Genomic DNA, 13361 nt, shown 5'->3' with positions numbered 1-13361 from the left:
TGTCCCGATCCAAGGGCGCGACAGAGAACGAAACCTGCTTAAAGGATTTGTCCCCGTGTCTGGGGCGATTCGTTAACCCACCCGGGGACCCGGTTTCCTTCGATCGCGCTTTAAAATTGGACGGGCGTATCGACCACGCTCGCCGGGGATCATCGCGACCGCCAGATTGCTTCGCGAGGCTCTCGACACCCGCCGTGAGTTCCGGTAATCACGACCAGGGACCGTTTCATCCGGAACTTCTCCCTTTCTTTCGTCCGCGATCTACACGACTGAACACGGATACCGGCCGTTCGCGCGGAAAACAATACCTTCGGAACCGTCTTCGACCTCTTCCGGGGCTTATTACCGGACTTTCAGATTGTTTTTCGCTGCAAAATATTGATCACACCACTCATTGTTAGATTTTAGTTTGCTCCGTTTAGAAATTACTACCGTATACATTTTAAGGGTCGAAGCTAGTGAAAGTTGATTTTTAATGCTCAAACAAGATTTTAAATCGTGCATAAACATGAATACACAAATTTGAGGCTGGTTAATAAGCAGAGACGCCAGAAAGCTTCTTCGACTTAATATTTTCTTGAGCGTGGAACGTGGCGGTCGCTCTGGGAGCCACATCGGTAAATCATGACACGAGGTCACGCGAGATCAGTTATGGATAATAAAGTGCTCTTTAAAGTACAGGCTGTCGATACGTTGATTTAGTCGAGGCAGACGTTTTAATTACTCGCTGTCAATATTAATGACAGAAACGTAATTTTCGAGACAGTTTCGTAAGCGTTCTCGACCTTGACTTGGGGATTGAACTCTCTACGAAAGAAGTTGTCACGCTACGGTCGTTATGATATTCCGCTTTTAAAGGAATGAAGTCGACCTTGGGATCATCTTAACATCTCCAGGCGCAAAGAAATCGTGTCCACGGCGCGATATCCTTTTCTGAATCGTAACGAACGCTTTTTCTCGATATCGTAGAGGATATAAATCACCTCGTATGATATCTTTGTCTGCCCAACGACGTAACCGATCCGTGACACCGGTGTCCAAGCTACCGAGCAAGGCTACGAGCGTGTTAACTCGGCTTTCGAATTTAGCGTCTTCAAATTGTTTGGAATTTATTTCTGAGCTCGTAGTTTAAATTTGAAAAATGTCGACTATTTCGTTCGAGTGGACGTGACGAACCGGGAACGTTGAGAAAGCGCTACAAAGTCGCTGATAAGCTAGTCAAGCAGAGATACTGGGTAAGGCAAACAAGTCTAGAATAAAATTAAGATAAGTGAAACTGGTACTTCAACGAAGAAGTATGGAATTTCTGTACCGTACAACGGATATATAAAACATAGAAAATCAGTATGTTGATTACACTCATATCTAGAACCAGGCGATTGTACATAGCACGAAATAAATTGTTTCTCGTAAAAAGAACGTTCCGAAGTTTCAGAAAATCGCCCAAAATGATTGCCTCGAAGTTCCTATAGGCTCCTATAAAAAAAATGATAAAGGACGACAAAGAGAAGCGAAAGAAAAATGTTTTACGGATCGCAGGGGGCGAAGAACCGTGCAAGGGTGGCAAAAACGGAACTTCATTTTCCCCGTAAGTGTAACGACGTCGAGACAGCCGACGTGACGCGGGACGGATTCGTTAACTTCGTATTTCGACGGAGTCGTTTCCCGTTTTCCCGCGGCCGCCGTCGCCGCGATACGATCGTCATTAGCAAGGAAGAAGCAGCCCCGTCGCCCTTTGTGGATTCTCTTGCGCCTCGTGTGTCCCTCGGTACTAATGGTCTTAACGAACCCGACACTGCGCCCGGTCTGCCGAGGGTTAATACATCAACCGCTTCAGCGTTGGAGCTTGATATTCCACGGCCGCCGCGGCTCGCAGCACGAAGACTTCGATTATCGCCAATTTACCGGCTGGTTCGTGTTTATTCGGTGACCACCGGTTGTGCCCTCCGGTAATGCGACCACCAGGAAATACCGGTCCCCGACGATCGATCGCTCGAGATCGCTTGACGAAATTAGACGGTTAACCGAATCCATTGAACGGCCCGAGCGACGCTTTTATTCCACGATTAATTTGTCCCGTCGATTAATGGGGACGTTGGTCCCGGGTCTCCACGGTTAATTCGACTTGTCGATTCTTCTCTTGCGGCTCGACGTGCACCTGGATCGGTCAGGAACCCTCTGAGAGGGGAACGGAAAAAGATAATCGTTCGTTCCATCGTCTACGTCGAAGGATGAAGCGTTGATAATAATCGCTGGTCGATTTTGGTTCTCGACCTGTGGACTAGCTCGTCAAATTTTTAGTATTAACTCTAGGATCGATAGCTTTTGTACTCGTTATGGGAACAAGATTTTATTCAACTTTATTTGTGGAAGGTTTTCGATAAAATGAAAAGGTTCAGTCACGCAACTGATTTAGATACAATTCTTCCAGATGTTACAATTTTTATAAAATGGAGGCTGCTAATCTTCGTCCATTGAAATTATATATCAAAATATATTTCTCCTTAAACGTATTTCAAACACGTTAACATTCTGAATAATGACAGAAAGATCAGTCTTGGAAGGAATTGCGAATTGGTCCACCTATGTGAACTTTTCTAGTCCGTCCATATTTTTCTTGATCCAGAATCTCTCTTGCTCCACCCTCGGAATAGCTTTCGTTGACAGATCGTTTCGCCTCCTTTCGATCAGTTTGTACGCGAGAGTCACGGACCAGATTTTCCGCGCGGAAGAAGGAGAGGCTCGACTGGCAGCGAAATAATGAAAATTAATGGACACGTTACGGGCGTATCGGTTCGTGGCTGGGTATTAATTGGACTGTAACGAAACAGGTTAAGCCGTTGGAGGAATAATCCCCTGATTCTGCTAATCGATCCAATTCCCTATTCGATTTCGTTCACCCGGCTGTCTCGCGGCCAGTAAAAACGATGGCAACGAGTTAATTAGATTGTGTCAGGAGCGATACAATTTCGTGGGAATTATTAGAGTATCACGATAAGAATTATGGTTTTTGGAGCATATCTTGGAATACGAGTTTCGAATCTCTTTCACGCTTCGTACCGGATCTACTCATTGGACTCGTCTCCGAGACCCTGGCTATCAGATAAACGCGATTATTTTCTATGTTCGGAGCCGTCTAGTCAAACTTACTTATCTAAACCTCGCGTTCGATCTGTAACCATGAATTTATAACTGAACCATAACAGGTTACATATCATGTAGAGTCGTTCTGAGTAACTTTCTGTGTAACTTAGATTTTAGACCCTATAAATACATTTTTCTAATTTTAAATTTCCCCATTGTCTCTCTGAGAGTTTAACTTCAACTTTAATTGAAGGTCCATACGGTTCATTTTTGATCCCGTTTTTCGCGTCCAATCGGGAGCACGACTGTTGCGTGTCCGTAATTTCGTTTACACCGGAAAACACCAGTAAATCAGTGACTTAATGAACACCAGTCGAGAGGTCTCGCGACGCGTAGCCGTGGCCATTTAGAAGAGCGACGAGTCTGGCAGAGTCAGAGGGTGTTATTCGTGGTTATCTTTACGAGTCGAAGAGATACGCCTCCCTTGTCTTACTTGTCCCAAAGGCGGTGGCCAAGAATCGCCGCGGAGGGTTGGGCCAGGAAGTCGACGTTAAATCTTCGCTGATGTTGACCTGCCGACGCCCCCCCGGAACCCCGGAAGTTCGTTATTCGCGTTAACATTATGATCATTGCACGGTGAAACGTGCAATTTGGGATCGACGGACCATCGAAGCCATCTCCCTTTTCCTCGCCACACGATCGATTGAAAACGAATTTTAGTTAGATAATTTTGGAGTTTCTAAAGATTGGCTGACTTCAATGCAAGCATTAATGGATTAAATTTGAAAAAAGTATTGATATTTGTGATACGAAAAGTTCCAGCGCTGTTCTTTTATAGGGACGCGCTACCAAACGGTTTGGAACGGCACTTTAGAATACTTCCGCGTTTCCATCGTTCGACGATCGTTTAGAATATGTTTGCCATTGATTGCAACGAGCACGCGTCGTCTATTTTTGCACAAACGATTATATCCAAAAGAATCGCTGTACCTAATTGGGGGTCGTTCTAATTGGGTCGTGTTAACGCTAGGAGAAACGAGCGTAGATAAGGCTCCTCCTAGGAACAAGTTATCATCCAGCCTCTCGGGAGTGATTTCTTGATTCGAGGCGGTTCTGCTCGAGATAAACTAATAATATTGCTTACGTAAACCTGTTCAACGTATTTATTACGCGCGGATATGCAAATCCCTCGCGGGATGATCGGTATTCGTTTGACAGAGCGGGAATGTAAAATATTGATTTAATCAATCCGAGTCGTTAAAACATCGAGGCGCTTTTATTTCCTTGCGGCGCTCATTATCTCCGTCGAGGAACGTTCCCTTTTCTCGAATTATTCAACTCGAAGAAGAATGGAACGCTGAAACAAGACTTGCGGTGCACAGGGTGTCCCGTGAACTTTGTACCAACGTTTTTGGTACGCCATTTTTCAAACGACTGTTCTAATCTTTGTGTACATTGATATCGAACCAACCAAATTCGTATATAATAACAGATTCTGGCTTTTTCATCGAACGATCGAAATCTTTAAAAGATTGCACCCATCGTCGAAGATTAACGCGAGCGTCTGATTCGTTAGCAGAGGGCAGGTACTTCCAGGAGCACCCGGTGTTTAATTTCGAGTCTCCCGCGCTTTCGCGTGAAAAATGTCGTCGGAGCATAATCTCGATCCGGCGAAAGGGTGACCCCGACGCCCGTTGGAAGAGGCTGCCGCGTCTAAAAGGCCGTTGCACAAAGCGGGATTCCCTTGAAAGGGTGTTGTTAAAACCTTCCTCCGTCGTGTAAGACAGCCCGCGTCGCCGCCTTTAATTAAACCCATAAATCAATGTCAATTAGTCCGGTCGCCGGCCGTCTCGTAATTAATTACAATTAACAATTAATAATAGAATAATTAGCGACGGGAAGAGAAAAGTTTGGCGAGTCACTGGACCGTAGCCGCGTTCTCCACCGGATGACCCCGTCGCGGGACGGGCAGCCATTTTGAAATCCATTCTCGACGATCCCTTGCACTTTTGTCAACCTATTCGTACCTGAAATAATTATTTTAGACATCCTTAAATGTAAACCCCATATTTAAAATTGAAACTCGAGGGACACCCTTCCACTTCAGTCTCTGATCGATACGATCATTTGCTAGCCCATTACGAAAGCTATCCATCAGAGTATCCAATTAACGAAGTGTAATCGAGTGGATCGAAAGAGCACGAAAAATTCCTTAAATATTTTTTCGACGGTTTCTGCCGCCGCTGCGATCAAGGACGCGATCGAAGAACGCGAGGATCGGTTGTGGCCGCTGGAGCGTCCCGAGGTCTAACGGCGCAAGTTTCGGACAGTACCGATGAAATTCGAATAAATTTAATGGCAGGGCTTCGTGTCAAGCTGAAGAGGCCCTACGGGCCTCACTAGGCGAGCAGGTGGCCGACGTGGTGGGGCAGGAACGACCAGACTGACCGGTTTACATGGCTGGAGATCCGAGAACGCCTCTTACCCCCGGGCCCTGAGAGCAAAAGAGGCGAAGAGAGGAGCATCAGCTCTCGAAGGTACCAGTCGAGACTCGACTGGACCAGGGTGGGGGAACGATTGTGAACACACGCGTGTTAGTATGTGCGTGAATCGAGGAAAGGTACGAAAGGGCAAAATCGCGAGGACGAGCCGGAGGATTTGAGACTTCGGCGTTGTCGCCACGCTTGAAAATTGCGTCGATTACATTTGATCGCAATTGTAATTATAACGTCCACTGTTAGAATTCTGAAACGAATTCATTCTTTGAACTTCGGGCACCGGGTAAAATTCGAGCAACCGGAAAATGGTTTCGAGTTCAGAAGTTCAACGGTCCTGTCGTTGGTCGAACGGTTAGTGATTGTTTTTACCCAGGGGATTTTCAATTACGCGAACCTGTTCGACTAAAATTTCAATAGCCGCCACGGGTAGGGCATCTGAAGCGCGAAATTCGATTTACTTGATCGAAGGAGTATCTCGCGTGTACGGCTAATGGCCGCTAAAAAGCTGTTATTGTATAGAGGGGCGAGCAGAAGCAACGGAAAGAAAATAGATAAACAAATGGAATATAACGGCAGAATAAATACGGGATAGCGGGGGAATAAGAAACATAGAATTCTGGTCTATCCACACAGCCGGGACTCTGTTTCTCCCTCGAAGCATCCTCCATCTTCTATTCCGTTTCCCGTTTTTCTTTCAATTTTGCATTATGTTCGTATCGCGATGGGAAGGCATAACGATGCAAATGCAAGCAGAAGAAAGAGGCAATTTATCGAAGACGGAATATAAAACTGCAAACACACGCTATCATTCATAATTTTTTCAAACGTATTTATCCATTGGGGAGAATGCAGTTTACCTTTCATGCGAATCGAGGTAATTTTTGTTATTCGTCGTTACAAAATTGTTCTGCATCATTTAATACACGTCCACTGGAAATAGAGAGCTAGCTCTGCTAAATTAAAATCCGTAATCTCTTCAGAAATTTACAACCATTAGAATAGTATCGAACAAATATTTATCGAGATTTTAAACACAATAGATTTCGCAAATTTAAATAACAAAAATGCTTAACCAAATTATAAACTTGCACGAAAGTTTTAATCACGACTTCCTCTTTATTGGATCTTTTTCTTCTTATTTAATTTAGTCTGTTTCCCGAGTGCTGCCGGGTTCCTCTTTTATTTTTTGTAATTTAGTTTTCCCCCCCTCATCTTTTTCCTTTTTTATCTTTAACTTTTCTAATATGAAACGTTTCTTCCGTTTGTTCCTCTCTTTCCCTCCTAACAGCAACTTTTAATTTATCATACTCTCTTCACGCGCCGGAAGTAGCCGCAGCGTGGAATTTTCTCTTACGCGAAAACGCGGCGTTGACGGTAATTCACTTTATTCCAAGCCTACTGCGCTTGAAAAAAATTAAAGAAGATTCTGAATGCAGAACAGGAGCAACAATTCGATGCAAAATCATAACCGAGCGCTTCTTAGCATCGTAAGATCGTAATAACAGTAAACGAGTCGAGAGAACTATTCGAACGCTCGTGCTCCAATAACCAGTCTTTAAATAGCCTCGTTGAACACGGTTGTGATTAGGGAGTGCTAGGAGATTCTTCCGTCTGGGACGGATTTATTAATTTCACGGGTATCTACGCGATCGGGACGTAGTTTGAATACGTGATTATCAATCGAGTCCAGTTTTCCCGGCGATCGTCCTCTCGAGCGAGACTATCGCGAGGATCGGTACAATCGCGAACGGTCCGAGCCGCGATTATGATCACGAATCGCGTGTCGGATCGATCGCCGGAAGTGTTGGTCCAATTTGCAAAACGCTCCACTCGAGATGGGCAAGGTGGAACGCCGAGCAGACAGATCATGTTAAGGAGGCTGAGTGGAATAAACAAACAAGACGTTCGAAAGGCAGAAGAAGGAGAGTAAAGACGTCGATACAGAAGGAACGCTCGAGCCGAGGATCGGGGCTCAAGAATAGTGGAACGAGCGGATAGAGGCGGGCAGCGGCGGGACAGGGGGAGCCAACGAAATGGACGAGTCTTGTTGGGGGTTGAAAGGGGGCGAGCGAGAGGGTAAATCTTAAATAAAGTGATATGGAGTACTTTCGTATAAAAGCTCCATTTCCAGTGCTCCGCCGACGAATACCTTCAACACGGTTCCAGCGTGGAACTTTGTAAGGATTTCGTTCCTTGCATTGACCTCGTAAGGTATCCTTCCTTTCTGCGCGAGAGCTAATGTTTGCCCCGCTGCCACTTAAGAAATTAAATGACCGATCGCCTGGGGACGATGGATACGCTTCCATTAAGCTCTTTGTCGATCCAGTAATTCGCCCCCCACCACGCTTTAAGGGGGCCAAACCAATGTGACGGATTCAAGAAATCGAAATTGCGAAGTGGTGTCTCTTAATCTCGATGTTAGGGCTCGGGGTAAAAAGTATAATAATATCCACGAGTTAACGTTTACGGTTTCCTAGTGGAACAGTGGCTGATGGCAAATCCAAGCCTGTGTAGTTTCAGGCAACTCCGAGTGGAAGTAAATACTAAGGTTAAACTGAATTAAACTATATCAAACTGGACCACGATAGACAGAGTGTCGGCTCGTGTATTCTTGACGGTTCGATTCCATGCTTGGACCCTTGGGCGGGTACTCTTGTCTCAGCCGTTTGTACTGTGCGTGCGTCAGAAATTGGCAAGTGAAAGGGACGTGGGTCTGATTGGTAGACAAGAGTGGGGATAGATACAGCAAGTACTCCCCTCTGTCTCCTATCCTCATCGTTAGATTCTTATCTAATCCTTGTGGACGTGATGGACTCGTCGACAACTTTCGATCTTTGCATAATAGAACTCCCTTGTCATCGTTTTTGCAGCTCCGTTCAGTGGACGTATTTGGGTTTATCGGTCGGATCGTAGGTGGCTCGCGTCCCCGTGGCCTTTATCTCTCTCCCGAGGATTATTATCAGCGTCCATCGGTCGGGTGTGTAGGTACACGCGATCGGTCCGAGTCGTCGCCAGTGGCCGCTCGTTAGGCCCGCGCCAGCATCTTTCTCATTACGTCTCCACACTTCTTTCCCTCTTTCCTTTTTTCCCTCCTCCGCGTCCCCACGTAACCCCGTCAGATTTTTCTTTTTTTTTTTTTTTAATCGTCCTCGCGGCGTCGCTGCGTCGTGTCACTTGGCCCCCGGTAATTGATATCGGTACGCAGTATGCAAGCTCGGTGTAGCGTGGCGCGGTTTAATTGGGAAGAGGAGAGAGAGGCCGAGCCGGCGAAACGACGGGGAGGTCGTCTCTTATTGGATCCGCCGAGAGGATTACTGCGTTATAAATACAGAGGGCCTGGCATTATTCGGGACCCCCGCTGCTAATTGGAGTAACTTTGCCTCCTCGAGCGCGATTGTTTACCGTCCCCCGGAGAACGCGAAGAGGGATTGACGCGTGTCAAGCCTTTGAAACGTCCGTTCTTTGCCCGGGCAAGAATAGCAATTATCGTGGAACGCTGCTTCAGGGCCGTGCCTTCGACGTCTCGGCGGCGAGAGTGCCCCCATCGCCCGGAATCGCGTTTTTCCAGGGTGTTCACCGACCACTGGAACGTCCTTTTCCCGGGCCACGGAGAGGACCTCGTGGCCTTTATGAATAAAAGAGCCCCGGCGATCGTGGTAATTGGGAACGGTTGATTGTTCTTTTCCAAATGACACGAGCTTCGTATATCTGATGTCCAACTAAAGAGTTTCGCCGTCAACGGGTGAGGGAGAGTATTCTTCCAGACGGTTAGCCCCTAGTAACAAGGCAACTTGCACGGTTCTTATCTCGATACCAACTTCGAAGAGTGAAACTCCTCGGGGAGTGGACACCGGTCTTGATATCCCTGGCGTCCTAATCTCGGAAAGAGAGTGTCCGTTTAAGACCCCCTTCTTTGTCTCGCTAATCGGGAGGAGCCGCCCCGAAATTCGAGCAGCGACGCGGATTCCGTGAAATCGGTTTTCGGGGGACGGTGGTGCACGGTATAAACCGGGGGGGCTTCGTTTTAATTAGCAGTAAACAGCCTCCATTAAGCCCGAAGCAGTAAATCACCTGCACTTATACCAGCTCTCTATCCCTCGTGGCGCAACGGCGTCGTCTTCGGCCGCTCGTGGGGGCCACGGGGACGGGAAACAGAGCGGATAGAAAGAGGTAGGAGAGGAACACGCCATGAACGAGCGAGGGGATCCCGGCGATCGGGAGGGGCTGGTGATGGAGGGGGAGGGGGGGGGGGTGTACATTACATTTCAATTTGGATCTGTCCGTCCTTCTTGCGGGAGCGTCGGAGACGAGCACTCTGCCGGGCACGGACCAATGCGCTTCGCCAGAAACGGGGGAGGTGGTGGAAGCTTTCGAATTTTCCTGGTCCTCGAGCATCGGTACACCGGGAGACGCGACAGAGGTCTCTTCTCTCCGTGCACCACCTCCTTTTCCCCTCCGTTCCTCGAGGAGAAACAATAGGAGCACGTGAAAGTTGCCGTCGCGCTTCACGGTTCCCGGAAGAAGCTAGCGGAGCAGAGCTTATGTTTTAACTTCGATTATTGATTCCCGCGCTCCTGGCCGTTTTTCCCGCGCCCCGATTCCTACCATCGATCCGCCATCACGAGATGCCTCTAACCTCTGTACACCTTCGAAAACTTCATCCTCTGATCTTTTTATTCGCGATTAACCATCGAAGCTACCGAAAGTCTTGTAGAAACTATCCTTTTGTAGCTTGCTATGATAGAAAGAGATATAGAGGAGTTCTTGTGAGAGAGAAAGGTCGAGCGTGGCCCTCTGCTGGCGAGCGCGGGAAGCGTCACTTCTATTAAAAATAGAATAAAACAGTGTTTGAAGGGTACATGCAAATTTACGTTTGTGTAACAAAGACCCATTTAGATGGTCGATTTTCCTTTCCGCGACGAGAACAGTGTATCCCTTTGAAACTTCGCCGGAAAGTTTCGTCGCGATCGTCTCGATCGCGAAGTCTTGGAACGTAAACTGTCTCGCGAAGATCAATACAGAGAAAGAGAGGAGAGAAAGAGAGAGCCACAGGTTGGTCTACTGCGAGCGAAGCGACGATATACGATCCTGCAACTTCATCTCGACCTCTTCCATGAGCCACGGAGGTCGGAGGTCGAGGGCTTCGTCAAGTCAGGAACCCGTCGATCCAGTTTGTGCTTGGAATCACGGTCCCGTTTTCACCTCAAAACCCTTGAACTCGACCTGGGAACCTCGCGGCATCATTCCACGCACGTAATCGTCGAAGCTCCCGAGGATCATCGTTCGTTTGGAGATTCACCCGCTAAAATCTACCCGTTCGGACGCGCGATAATTAAATCGAGCCGGTCGAGCTTTCGTGTTTCCATTCGACGAGAGAAAAATAGCGTTTCAGGATGACTGAGATCGAAAGAAACATCGCCGGTGAAATTAATATTTAACATCGGAGGGTTTCGATTTCCTCCGATAGCTGTAAAGGAACGAAAGAAGTCGTTGTTGATTTGTTCGACCAAAAAATGTGGAATGCTTGGTCGTATAAGTATAGTGAATCGAGCGGATTTTTATTGGTTTTTACGCACTCTTTGATGCGAGAATAATGAATTCCGGTTCTTGCGGCGCAGTACTGTTGTTTCATCATAATGTTTTGCTCGAGAACGGAAGACTAGTAATTTCTTGTGTGTCTATAGACGAGTGTAATTAGTATTGATATCTCAAGGTTATTTTGCGCAACGATAAAATATTTTTCATATATTGTACGCCTTGTTTCGCATGGACGAACTCGAAAATTAAACATTTTTATCATCTATTATAATTAACGATTCAATTTTAAGTCTTCGTTTTAATAATCGAGGGGGATTTAGTCAATATCAATTTGTAGTAAAATGGAGAGCATATAAAATTGGAGCGGGATAAGATTTTACTATTCTTTCGACACGCTTTTCATATTCTTCGGTAATAAAGTATAAATTCAAAGTGCTTGGACGATATTGGAGACTCAATCACCGTTCGAAGATTAAATATCAAATATGAAACGAAAACTGTTCTCATCCGCGATACAATTTCTTCCAATTTCACGGTAACACAGGGTTACAAGGTTGTTCCTCTTGATATCCGCGGCCGCAGAAAGCGTCAATGTAGCGAATTCTTATTACAAGCGGAATCGACGTGTTCGGAGAAAGATCGAGAAGAAGGAAGGCTCTCACAGGCCTGTACGCGGCCGCATGGCTGCAATGGAACCCTTTGTGAACCCCGGGGGCCCAACAAACGGGCCTTTGTCCTCCGCCAGAGGGGGAGAGAGGTACCGTAGAATGGAAAACGTCCGCTCGAACGAATCGAATCTATCGTTTGTTTAGTTTCGAGATTTCAAAGGTTACCCCTGTTCAGCGGTGCCAATTTTGTTAGTTCAGTTGGCCTCGAGTGTTTTCAAACGCGAACGGGTCGTGAACCTTTTTTCCACCCCTTCCCCTTCTTACATTAATTGACGATGATTGTCGTGAAACTCCTGGAAACGATATCGATGCATTATAGAACTTACAATGAAAATTAATCAGGTTTAGTCAATAGATTCTAAGTTTACAATTTTTAACAGAATATTTCAGTCTTATTAACGTAAAATGAAACGTGATATAAAAATTCGAAGACAATGCGTTTGCGTTGAGTTAAAAAAAATTTTGACAAGTTCTCGAAAATATTCCGCAGCATCGTGAAGTGTCCAGGTTTCGGATAGTTGAGTTTTCCTAAAACGTACACAAATATTTCTCGTATTTTTCGATCCTGAACCCGGTGGTTATCCCGCTTAATGCTACCCGGGCTCTCTGACGCGTTCAAATTCCACTACATGCTTCCAGGACATATTCGATTTCGATGTTACACCGTCCCCGATGAATTTGTATTCCCAAATTCGCCGGGAATCCTGCGTCATTCGATTTCGGCGAAATCTATCGGCCCGGTATCGGCTTCGATTAAAATTCCGCGACAGCCGCTTCGTTCGAGAGGCTCGAAACATTCGCAGATTTTCGGAAGCTCGTAGGCGAGGCTTGGCGCGCAGGATTTTGTAAACGATGTAAACCAATTGCAGAACGTACACTGGCACGTGACCAGAGTGATCCAGAACTAATTAACACGGGAACTCCATGGGGGTTGTAGACGAGGCTTCATACACCTCCAAAAGACAAATTTCAAGCCTCCAATCTACTTGTAAACTTTAGAAAATTGCTATGTAACGATTGCAATTTTTGAATAAAAGGTTCTAAATGAACCTAATCGAAGCTAAGATTGTTTTGTTACTAATTTAATTTTTCCTTGTTTCAGGTGAGTCACGAGTTATAGACGAATCCATGGCCGATTCCCAAAGAAATTTCTCATCACAGGTATTTACATAATTACCTATTCTTTATTAGAGGGGGATTAGAAAATGTAGAATAACGAATGAATCAATCTTAATTATATTTGAATTTCGTCCGTCTCTGGGGCAGGCTGGGTTCAATGGTACCGCCCCTGAGAGATCATTCTTCCGTCTCGCGACGAAAGCTACGAAAACGTCCGCAGTGCTAATCAATAAGCGACTTTTGAGGACGTCGAACGCAGTCCCGTTCGTTATCAGTATCGTAATTGGTTGAATAACGATACCGAGAATACACCGTGGGGAGGCAAAGGACTCGTTATTAAAAAAAAAAAGAGGGGGAAAAAAACACGAGAGAAAAAAAATGGAGGGAAAGTAACAAAGGACAGAGAGGGAAAGAAACGTCGTCCGCTTAATTCATTCCGCGTTTTATTAAACGG

At 46.1% G+C, this 13361-nt stretch overlaps 1 protein-coding gene across 4 annotated transcripts in view; it reads left to right on the top strand.

Annotated features, from left to right (window-relative positions):
- The window catches only part of LOC122396021 (LIM/homeobox protein Lhx9), a 441838-nt gene that overhangs the window by 292431 nt on the left and 136046 nt on the right, over positions 1-13361 (top strand). For 3 of the 4 annotated variants that reach the window (XM_043394097.1, XM_043394098.1, XM_043394099.1), the window contains one exon: positions 12891-12949. The exons of the other annotated variant lie outside the window; for it this stretch is intronic. The gene's annotated coding sequence lies outside the window, so the exon portion shown is untranslated. The remainder of the gene's footprint in view (positions 1-12890; positions 12950-13361) is intronic. 4 annotated transcript variants of the gene reach the window in all.

Source organism: Colletes gigas, unplaced genomic scaffold (genome assembly GCF_013123115.1).
Source record: "Colletes gigas isolate AHSC1104 unplaced genomic scaffold, ASM1312311v1 Colletes_gigas_Sc00006, whole genome shotgun sequence".
Taxonomy (NCBI): domain Eukaryota; kingdom Metazoa; phylum Arthropoda; class Insecta; order Hymenoptera; family Colletidae; genus Colletes; species Colletes gigas.
Note: the sequence above shows the minus strand (reverse complement) of the source record. Positions and strands in the feature narration are given on the sequence as shown.